This window comes from Zingiber officinale, chromosome 8B (genome assembly GCF_018446385.1).
Source record: "Zingiber officinale cultivar Zhangliang chromosome 8B, Zo_v1.1, whole genome shotgun sequence".
Classification (NCBI taxonomy): Eukaryota; Viridiplantae; Streptophyta; class Magnoliopsida; order Zingiberales; family Zingiberaceae; genus Zingiber; species Zingiber officinale.
Window position 1 is genome coordinate 60,818,062 of NC_056001.1, and position 10,784 is coordinate 60,828,845.

A 10,784-nucleotide genomic window follows, 5' to 3' on the forward strand; every position below is an offset into this window, starting at 1 on the left:
CATCTCCCACTTCGGCTTCCCGAGTCCCGGTCAGCTCTATCGCTCCCTCAGAAGGCCAATGCGGGGACCCTCGAGGAAGAAACCCAGACATTAAGGAAGAGATTGCTATAGAAAGGCCTTCTGCGCCACCATCCCAGGCTACCCCAACTGCCCAGGCTGGGCCTTCCTCCTCCCGACCGTCCACCTCTACTCAACCTGACTCTAGCGAGATCATTACTGGGCCATCACAATCTCAGCCTTCTTCTCATGGGGATTGCGCCATCACCCAACTGCCAAGACTTGCAGTATCCTACTGTGGGGACAATTAGTGACTCATTGGAAGGAGTGTTTGCATCAAATGTATACTCTTTGCCTGCCTGCTCAATTGGATCGATTCTCGGAAAGAGCTACTGTGGTAAGCCCTCACTCTCTCTTATTGCTCCTCTTCTCTTCTAACTTCTAGCTTATCTGCACATGTGTTTGTTGAGTCACTACTACTAAGTCAAACGTTCTCCCACATACATCGGCAGAATAAGATCTTAATGGATCGTGTTACTGACTTGGAGTTGCAACTATCTGACCCTTCCTCGATGGTCTCCTAGTTAAAAGCAGAGATAGAGACTTTAAGAAAAGCAAATGCATCCCAGGAACAGCTCTTAGGTGAAGCCTTAATGGAGGCTAACCGACTACGGGATGATAAGAAGAGACTGGAGACTTTGCAACAGTCAATTGAGGCTAAATTCCAAGAGGAGCTGACCCTCAAGGAGAAGGCACAATCAGAATTGATTTAGCAAACTGCAGCCCTAGAGGACTTCATGTTTATGCATAAGCATGAAATGGATCGCCTGACCCAGGAGTTGAACTCCAAGGATATACTCCTTAAAGACCATAGAAGGGATCTAGAGTCTCAAGCAACAGAGCTGGGCTCCTTGTAAGCAGAGCTGTCTCAGACCTAGTCTGCCTTATCTAGCTCCATTATTGCCTTAGAGACTTATAAGGTCAGGGAGAGCGGTCGTCTACAAGAGAGTCGGGAAGAATACTTACGTTCTTCAGAGTTTGGATCTCAAGTGGGGGGTCGTTTCGTTCGGTCTGTTGCCTATGGTGTAGTAGGAGTGATCCAACAACTCAAGGAGAGAGGGTATCTATCCCCCAACCCTCCTGAGGACTTTCTAGACCATCGTCAGATTCTGAAAGAGATGCCCGACGATGTCTTTTCTAAATTTAAATAATCCTTTATATTGTATATGGTACATCTGCCTGACCTACTTATAAAAGTTAATTTTCATTATGTACTTCTTCCTCTTTGGATTTTATACCTTTCGTTAGTCTTTACCCAATGGAGCTCGAGCTGCTTAGCACTAGCACGAGGACTCGAACAGGTCTTTAAAGAAGATTCAACCACATTCTAGACCGAGTTACCCCGACCGAGCATTTTATGCCCGGACGAGTCATGCTATTTCGATCTCAAATCTTACAAAGGAGTGACTTACTTAGGTACGATAAGGATGGAGGTAGTTAGCACTCCATGGGTGATCCAACCTCCTACCCCGAGCATCTTGCAGGTAATAGACACCTGACGCTACCATTTAAACAACTTTATATGACCCGCCCCACTGAGGTGTTAACTTGGTCACGTCTCTTACACGCTTTGTCCTTTTCCATAGTAAGTATCCTTCTTCAAAGAATCAGAGAATCACCCTCCTATCGTAATTTTGACATATCTGTTGCTGATATGCAGTCAATCGGGCTGCTGCTTGTTCTTGGGTTTCATTGATAAAGTCCAATTCTAAAAGTCGTCGCTTGACATTTTCCTCATCATATAGCAGCCTTTTGACGGATGACACCCCAATTTTATGGGCACAACTGCCTCACTACCGTAAACCAGGTGAAAGGGGGTGAGCCCAGTGCTTTCTCATAGAGTCGTGCGGTATGCCCAAAGGATGCTAGGCAGCTCTTCCACCCAATCGCCGCCTACAAGATCCATCTTGACCTTCAACTCTCGAACTATCTCTCTATTGGTGACCTCCCTCTGCCCATTACTTTGAGGATAAGCCACGAACGTGAAGACCTGGGTTATTCCAAACCCTTGACATCATTCCTGGATCTTGCGTCCTTGGAACCATCTCTCATTATCTAAGACCAGCTTGTGCGGTATTCCAAATCGGCATAGGATGTTCTTCCATAGAAATTGAATAATGACTCCCTCAGTAATCCTGGCTAGGGCTTCTGCTTCCACCCATTTAGAAAAGTAGTCTATTGCTACAAGTAAGAATTGTCTCTGACCTGGTGCCATTGGGAACAATTCTATAATGCCCATGCCCCATTGATTAAAGGAGCATGAGACTATTGAGGTTTTCAGTGTATCGGTCGGTCGATGGGTCAGGTTCTGATACTTTTGGCAAGATAGGCAGGTATTCACCAATCGCTGGACATCTCTCTGCAGAGTGGACAAAAAATACTAGACCAGTAATATTTTTTGAGCCAACATCCTTCCTCTAACGTGGTTACCACAACACCCTTGATGTACTTCCTGCAAGGCATACTCCACCTCATCCGTGCCTAAGCATTTGAGCAGTGGTCTAGAAAATGCCCACTTGTACAGCTGATCCCCAATCAGAGTGTATATGTGAGCTCTCCTCCTGATCAATCTAGCTTCTTCAGGATCGACAGGTAGGGTGCCTTGCTGAAGATAAATGATCATTGAGGCTCTCTGGTCGATCGACTCTTCTATGTTGTTCTGTAGGTCTATCTGAGCTATTAGGAAGTTTTGGATCATCGACTTATCCAGTACCCATGTGGTCATAAAGCTAGTCATTTTATCTATTTCATTAGCTCTCTGGTTTTCTGCTCGAGGAATCTTGATCACTGTAACTTCCTTGAAGTATTCCTTCGTTTTCTCATATGCTTCTCTATATAGCTGCATCTTCTCATTGTTAACCTCAAAGTTACCAACCACTTGCTAAGCTACCAGTTGAGAGTCTGAGTGAATGATTACCCGGGTTGCCCCCACATGCCAAGCTACTTGCAATCCTGCTAGTAGTGCTTCATACTCCACTTCGTTGTTGGTGGCTCTGAAGTTTAATCAAACAGTCAATTGCATAATATCTTCTTAAGGAGATATGAGGAGTACCCCTACTCCACTTCCCTGCTGAGTGGATGACCCGTCCACATACACTTTCCATGTTTCCTCCAAATCAGGCTGATGGACCTCCGTAAAAAAATCTACCAAGGCTTGTGCTTTAATCGTCGTTCGGGGCTGATACTGTATATCATATTCTTCCAGCTCAGTTGCCCATTTGATGAGACGACCAACCACCTCTATGTTGGTAAGTGCCTTCCCTATGGTACTATTGGTCAAGACCGTGATCGGGTGCGCTAAGAAAGAAGGTCGCAGGCGACGGGCCATGAGAACCAATCCGTAAACTAACTTCTCTAGGGTTGTATATCGAGACTCAATCCATTTCAATAAATGACTAAAGAAATATATTAGCCATTATACATCATCATGTTCTTTCACCAACATCGTTCCCACAACCCCAGGGGTAGCTGACAAATAGACCAAGAGCGGCTCCCCCGCAATAGGTTCAAACAGTGAGGACAAGATCACTAGGTGCTTTTTCAACTCTTCGAAGGCCCGCTCTCCTAAGCACCTTGAAGAAAGACAGTGCTCGATATGCAGACCGAGATATAAACCTAGACAGTGCAGTTATTCTGGCCACCAACTTCTGTGCTTCTTTCAGATTCTGAGGCGCTTTCATATCTCGAAGTGCTTGAACCTTCTCCGGGTTAGCCTCAATTCCCCGCTCGGTAACGAGGTATCCCAGGAATTTTTCCCTGAGCTCCAAACAGACACTTCAATGGAATTAATTTTAGCTCATATTTTCATAACGTGCCACAAGTCTCTTCTATATCAGAAATCAAATTTATGGCTAAGGTGGATTTGATGAGATTGCCGTCCACATAGGCCTCCACGTTATGTCCTATCCGCTCTCGGAAGATCTTATCCATCATTCTCTGGTTGGTAATTCCTACGTATTTCATAATCCAAAAGGCATGACGGTGTAACAGAAAGTATCATCTGTCGTGATGAAGCTGACTTTCTCCTGATCTTCCAGTACCGGAGGGATTTGGTGGTATCCCTGGTAAGTATCGAGCATGTAGATTCTTTCGCAGCCCGAGGTTGAGTCTACTATCTGATCAATTCTGGGTAGCGGGTAACAGTCCTTAGGGCTAGCACGGTTGAGGTCTCGGGAGTCGATGCAGACTCTCCACTTGTTGAGTTTGGATATCAGGACCACATTAGAGAGTCAAGGTGGAAATTGTACTTCTCTAATGTATCCTGCTTTCAAGAGCTGATCCACCTCAGCTTGGATGATCTTATTTTGTTCAGCTGAGAAGTTTCGCTTCTTCTGCTTGACCGGCTGGGAATCAGGCAGAAGATGTAGTTTGTGTTCAGCTACCTCAGGCTTGATGCTGGGTAGCTCTTTGGGGGACTAAGCGAAGACATCTCTATTGTGTGTCAAGCATTTGACCAGATCTGTCTTGATCTCGATTAGCAGGTCACTAGCTCGGGATAGAGTTGAACCTCCTCCCAAGGGATGGGTTCCTCTACTATGGGTAGAGACTCCTCTTGGATGACGTGGATCTTGCCATCCTGAGTTCTTTGAGCTTTACGGGCCTCCACTTTCACTATGTTGATGTAACATCTGCGAGAGACCAATTGCTCTCCTCTAACTTCCCCGACCTGATCTCCCACAGGGAATTTAATTTTCTAATGAAAAGTGGAGACTATCGCCTGAAATTCGTGCAATGCTGGTCTTCCCAGGATGACGTTGTAGGAGGATGGTGAATCCACCACAATGAGAGTGTTTCTTCGTGTCCTCAATAGGGGTTCGCTACCCAGAGAGATGACTAGCTTAATTTGGTCCATCTGTCTTACTTGATTGCCGGTGAAATTGTATAATGAAGTGGTCACAGGCTGGAGCTCACTAGCATCGATCTGCATGCCCTCGAATGCATTCCTGAACAACACGTTGATAGAGCTTCCGGTATCAACGAAAACTCTGGCCACGCGACTGTTGGCTTTGACAGCTCTGATTATTAGGGCATCATCATGAGGGAGCTCCAACCCCTCCAGGTCTTGCGGCCCAAAACTGATTATGGACCCAACAGCTTATTCCCGACTGCATCCTACAGCATGTATCTCCAGGCGACGTTCATGAGATTTCCGAGCCCTAGCCAAATCTCCATCCGTGGGCCCTCCGGAGATCATGTCGATCTCTCGGATGATCACATTTCCCTTGTTCTCCTCCTCTGGGGATTCCCCTGGCTCCTTGCCCCGGCCTAGCTGCTAGCTTCCTTGACCTATATTTTCTGGCAGAGATTTACCTGACTGACCTGCTGCAGTAGGCTGGCTAGCCAGCAACCTCTAAAGTTTGGGCGCGATCTCAAGTGGAGACAGGTCCAGTTCAGCTACACGCTAAGAGTCACGAGCGAACTAGACGCAATCCCCAGTGGCATGGGTGTGAGACCGGTGGTAAGTGTAATAGCGAGGTCCCCATTAATCGGGTCTTGGGGCTTGGACAACTTCTACCCTTTGGGTCATTCGAGAGTCTTGCTTGGGCGGGAATCCCAGTCGGGAATCCCTAGTGCGCGGAAGAGGTTGAATCGGCGATTGGGGCGACCTCTTCTCCGATTTGTTGGGAGGAGTAGGTGCCTTGTCCGCTTTCCGTCGAGCAGCCTGGGCTTTTTCTACGTTGATGTAACTGGCGACCTTCCCTAGCATCTCATCGAAGTTCTTCACAAGCTCTTGGATGAGGGCTCGGAAGAACTTCCCTTCCACCAGATCATGGGAGAAGGCGCTCATCAATATTTCAGAGGTGGCGGACGGAATGTCCTAGGCTACCTGGTTGAAGCGTTTGATATAACCTCTCAAGGAATCTATAGACCCGCTTAAGGGCAAAGTGACAATGGTCTATCTTCTAGTACTTCCTGCTACTAGCGAAATGGCGCAGGAAAATAGTTTTAAAGTCATGGAAGCAGGTGATGGACTCATTCGGCAGCCCATCGAACCATTTTTGTGTCGAGCCAGACAGAGTGTTTAAGAACACTCGGCACTTGATGACGTCGCTGTATTGGTGCAACAACACAACATTCCAAAACTTTCGAAGATGATCCTCTGAGTCCTTGCTACCGTCATACTCTTCAATAGCTGGGGGGTTGTACCTCTTCGATAGCTTCTCCTCGAGTACCCTTAGAGAGAAGGACACTTGCTCCTCAAGCTCCCCCCGGGCTCCTCCCTGAGGACTATGACTTTCTCTTTCTTTGAATCTTTAGGCGAGGAGCTCTCCGTGATAGAGGTCAGTGGTTGCTCTTTCTTATTGTAATAGTTCGGGCCCTTGTGGTAATAGTCCAGACCAGACTCCTGATAGAAGGATGGAGGGAAATCCTCGGGCTATTTTCTCTTAGATCCCCTATTCAAGACGCGAGTCGGGTCCTTGGAAATCATAGGCATCTTGTACGACCGTGAAGTAGTGGTTTGTTTTTCGAAAGCCGCCCGCCTCTTAGCCTCCTTGAATAGTTCATACTCTCCTGCCGTTATGGTGATGTTGATTCTTTCGGTCTCCTCCATCTTCACGCTCCAGAATAGGTGAAGAAAGTTCCCACAGACGGCGCCAAATTGATTCTATCTGAAATTTGATTCAGATGAAAGCCAGATGAGTTGTTACTGGTGTTGATGGGAAATCAATTATGACACTCTTATCGTACGTGCCCAAGAGAATGGACCCTCATGTGGCGCTGACAAATGGTGGTCCCTGAGTCGGCAGTACTTCGGTACTTTAAGCTCTGCGCACACTTAGACAAGCACATGGAACATTAGAGACCAGACACTAGGGAAAAAGTCCCCGTCGCAGGGCCTCTGATGCTCAAGTCAGGTACTTTTTCCCTAAAAGAACAGTGTACGAATGAAAAAGAACTGTAGAAGACAAGCGTGAATGTGTGAGAAAGCGTACCTGCTCAAGGGAGATGACCTCCCTTTTTATATGACCGTGCGTACATCTGGAGACTGACCGATGTCAGAGAATGCTAGGTGTCAGGACCTGTCAGGTAATGGAGGACACGTGGCACCCTCCCATAGACCGGAAGAAGGTTCTATTCGCAGATGGCTGCAGATCATTAAATATTCTTTGACATATAGCAGTTATTCTCTGATAGCCAGTTACGATTCTCTGACCTTGTTGTCGTTTAGCGCCTTCTGTTTCGCCCGAGTTTGACTAGGGACAACTTGGAATGATCTGTCAGGTATAACACCTGGCTTGAGTCTTGATGAGAGGGACGAGCTATGGCGAGAGCCTCATCTTCTCTTTTGGATTGCCCAAGAGCCGATCGGGAGTCGGCCTACCGAGAATACCAGGTCTAGATATGTAACTCGAGCTGAGAAACCCCGACCAGTCAAGTCAGGTCAGGCATTACCCCCGGTCACATCCCATGTCTCAGATCTAGGATCCTGATATGTAAGCCCCCGACCGGGAATCATGCGGTTGATGACGTCAGACGACCCACTTTTTCTTTCTCTAACTGTTGACTGTCACGTCCTCCTGACTGCTGATTACTATATCCCCTTGATTAACATATCTTCTTGACTTTTGATTATCACACCACTTTTACTTATTACCTGATTATCGGACCCTCAATTAGATTCATGATATCTTGCATATATAGTAGAAGGCCTTTTTCAGGTTTCTAACTTCTCTGTCCGTTTCAGTTATAAATAGCCCTTTCTCATTTCCCCGTCCAAACAACTCACACATTTTCTTGAGATTAAATTTATTTTAAACTTTCATTAATATATTAGTTTTATTAAAAATTTCTTTATATAAATAAGTATTAATATACATTATGTGTGGAGTGGAATTTAACCTACTTCTGTTCAGCAACATGCTTAAGTCGTCCCGTTCGATTATATTTTTTTGTATGTTGTTGTATTTCTAATATGTATTTCAAGGGTTGAAGTTGGGCAGGTTGATTGAAAGTACAAAAGGTTAAAAATTTACCAAGGATTTGGCATATTGATAAAAAGTTTGACTATGCGCTTAGTAGATTGATTGAAATTTGTTGAAAGTTTAAGAGGTCAAGTTTAAAGGTGAGTATTTGGTTCAAATGCTGAATTGAATTTATTAAAATTAGATTATTCAATTTTTTTTATTCTTATTGTTAAAACTATACAAATTGAAAGGATAAAAAAATAAAAAATAAAACAAACTTTTAATCAATTTTTAAAATTCAAAATTAAAATTCAACTGATTTAATTGAAATGATTAATATTTTATTAAAAAAATTGAACTTCTAAATAAATCTAACTGAAATTTTGACAAGAAGTTTGTCAGGACTTACATAATAAAGTAAGATTGTTGGCTCAATAACTTAACCATTCTTGAGATTTTTTTTTTAGTAAAATCTACTTAGAGTATTGGTTGTCTAATGATGTGTCATTATTGAGTCAGCTCAAGACCTGATTGTATTAAATAAATTAGAATTTAGAGTTTAATTACAAGTAAACAAAACAAGTTCACTTTACTTAGTATCCATATAAAATACGTTTGAATAAGAGCATTTGTAATGCTTATTAATAGGTGTATTATAACACCTCTTGGTATTAACATTCATTATGGAGAGGTGTTATAACACCTCTCCACTAAACGCGTTCAAAGAATTGAACAGGTTCAAGCAACGTGGGATGGGCCAATCAAGCGCATATGTTTTATTTTATTTATTAAAAAAATAAACATTTAAAATTAATAATTGAATAAAACGAATAGTTTTTTAATGGCTAATTTGAAATTTCATCTATAAATATCCACTAATGTGTATACATATTTTCATTCCAACTCACTACACTCTCCAATTCAATGTATAAATATTGTCCCCATCTATTTTTTGTTAAGTTCCTACAGTTTTATTTTCTGTTCGAAATGGATGAAAATAATAAAACATTTTTTACAAATTTCTTAAATTCCATAAACAACTTGAAAGAATATTCATCTTTCCAAAATCCACAAATTCCACCAAATTATCAATACCCACATCTATTTCCAAATATGTGGTTTCCTCCATAAAATCTTCAAAATTTCTAAGATTTTGAAAATTCTATGAATCATCCGAATTATATCCCTCAAGGTTCATATCAACTGCTTCTAGTCAAATATTGGCAAAACATGAGTTATCCGTATTTCACGCCGTTGGTTGTTCATGGATATGGTACCCTGCACACAACTGGTATGTCTTTCACTCCTTCGATGTTGAATGAACCTGCAACTCTGACTTTTGTCCCGGAGATTCAACTTTTTGACCGTGAATCCCCAATTGAGGTGGTCAATTTTGAAAAAGCGGTTTCAAATTTTGAGGGTACAAGAAAGCGTTCAAGTTAGACAAAGGTTAAAGACGAGGTCTTAGCGAAAAGTTTTGTCAGTATCAGCGTTGATCCAATAATTGGCAATGATCAAAAGGCGGGTGCTTTATGGGGACGTGTTGCAAGTTACTACAATGAGAATCGTCCCCCAAGTTCAAACACCAGAAGTGCAAATATTATATGGTGACATTGGTACAATACAATTCAAAAGAAGGTATATCGATTCAAGTGTTTACAGTTTATATTGAAGTGGTCACAGTGACAAAGATATAGTGAGGTTTGAGTACGAAAAATATTGATCCGAAAATAATGGTTTGCATTCAATCTCGAGCACGTGTAGAGAATTGTCAAAGACTGTCCAATGTTTACTCCATATTCCGCTGATCACTTTGTGGCCACAAAGAAGACAAGAACCTCAGAGTCGGGAGCAAATATCACCTCCTCCAACCAAGATATGAGTATATACTTGGATGATGAAGATACTCATCTAATGGGATAGAAGACAGTAAAAAGAAAGGGAACAAAAGTAAACTACAACAATATTCTCACAAAGTTCACTGAGTACACAAGCGTGAAGAAGTCTGAAGTCGATCTGAAACAAAAGCAACTCGAAGTAGAGGAGATTAAGGCAAAAGCTGCCTTGTCCAAATTTGAAGCTAAGAATCGTTGCTTGAAGTTGAAGGAGTACGAAATATTAAACAAAGACACCTTACAGATGACAAAGGAGCAGTTTATCATACATGAATGTCTATGCCAGGATATTAGGTCGAGATTGAATATCTAAATTGTTTACTCAACGTTCATTTTCTAGTATTATTGTATTTTCGAGTGATTATAATTTTTAATTATTGCATTTCTCATTTTGATTAATGTGATTTTCAATTATTATAATTTTATAAAATAGTCGTGGTAAACTAGCCGTTGGAAACTATCTGTTGCAACTAGCAGTTGCAAACTAGCCGTTGCATGAGAAAAATAATATATATATATATATACATATTGTGCTACGAGATTTTCATTCGACTATCATATCATTTCTCAAACACATATACTAAAACATGTTTCCTCCAAAAATATCTCATTCTACATGCAACTTTAGCTCAAGTTCCAGCTAGACAAGCGAAGACGAAGTCCATGTTGAAATCGATGAGCAAACTTATGATCCGGGTGAAGAACTGATGTCATTGGTTCTTCAACAACACCAACAACTTATGGAAGCATATTAGAGGAGGGACACACGCAGAAGAAGAAGGTTCGTCTAAAGAAATCATGAAGTTGGGCATGAGAGGCTCGTCAATGATTATTTCTCTATAAACCCGGTGTATCGCGATAAAATATTTCGAAGACGATTTCGAATACGAAGCAATGAAGAGAGTTATTCCTCGGCATAGTGAAT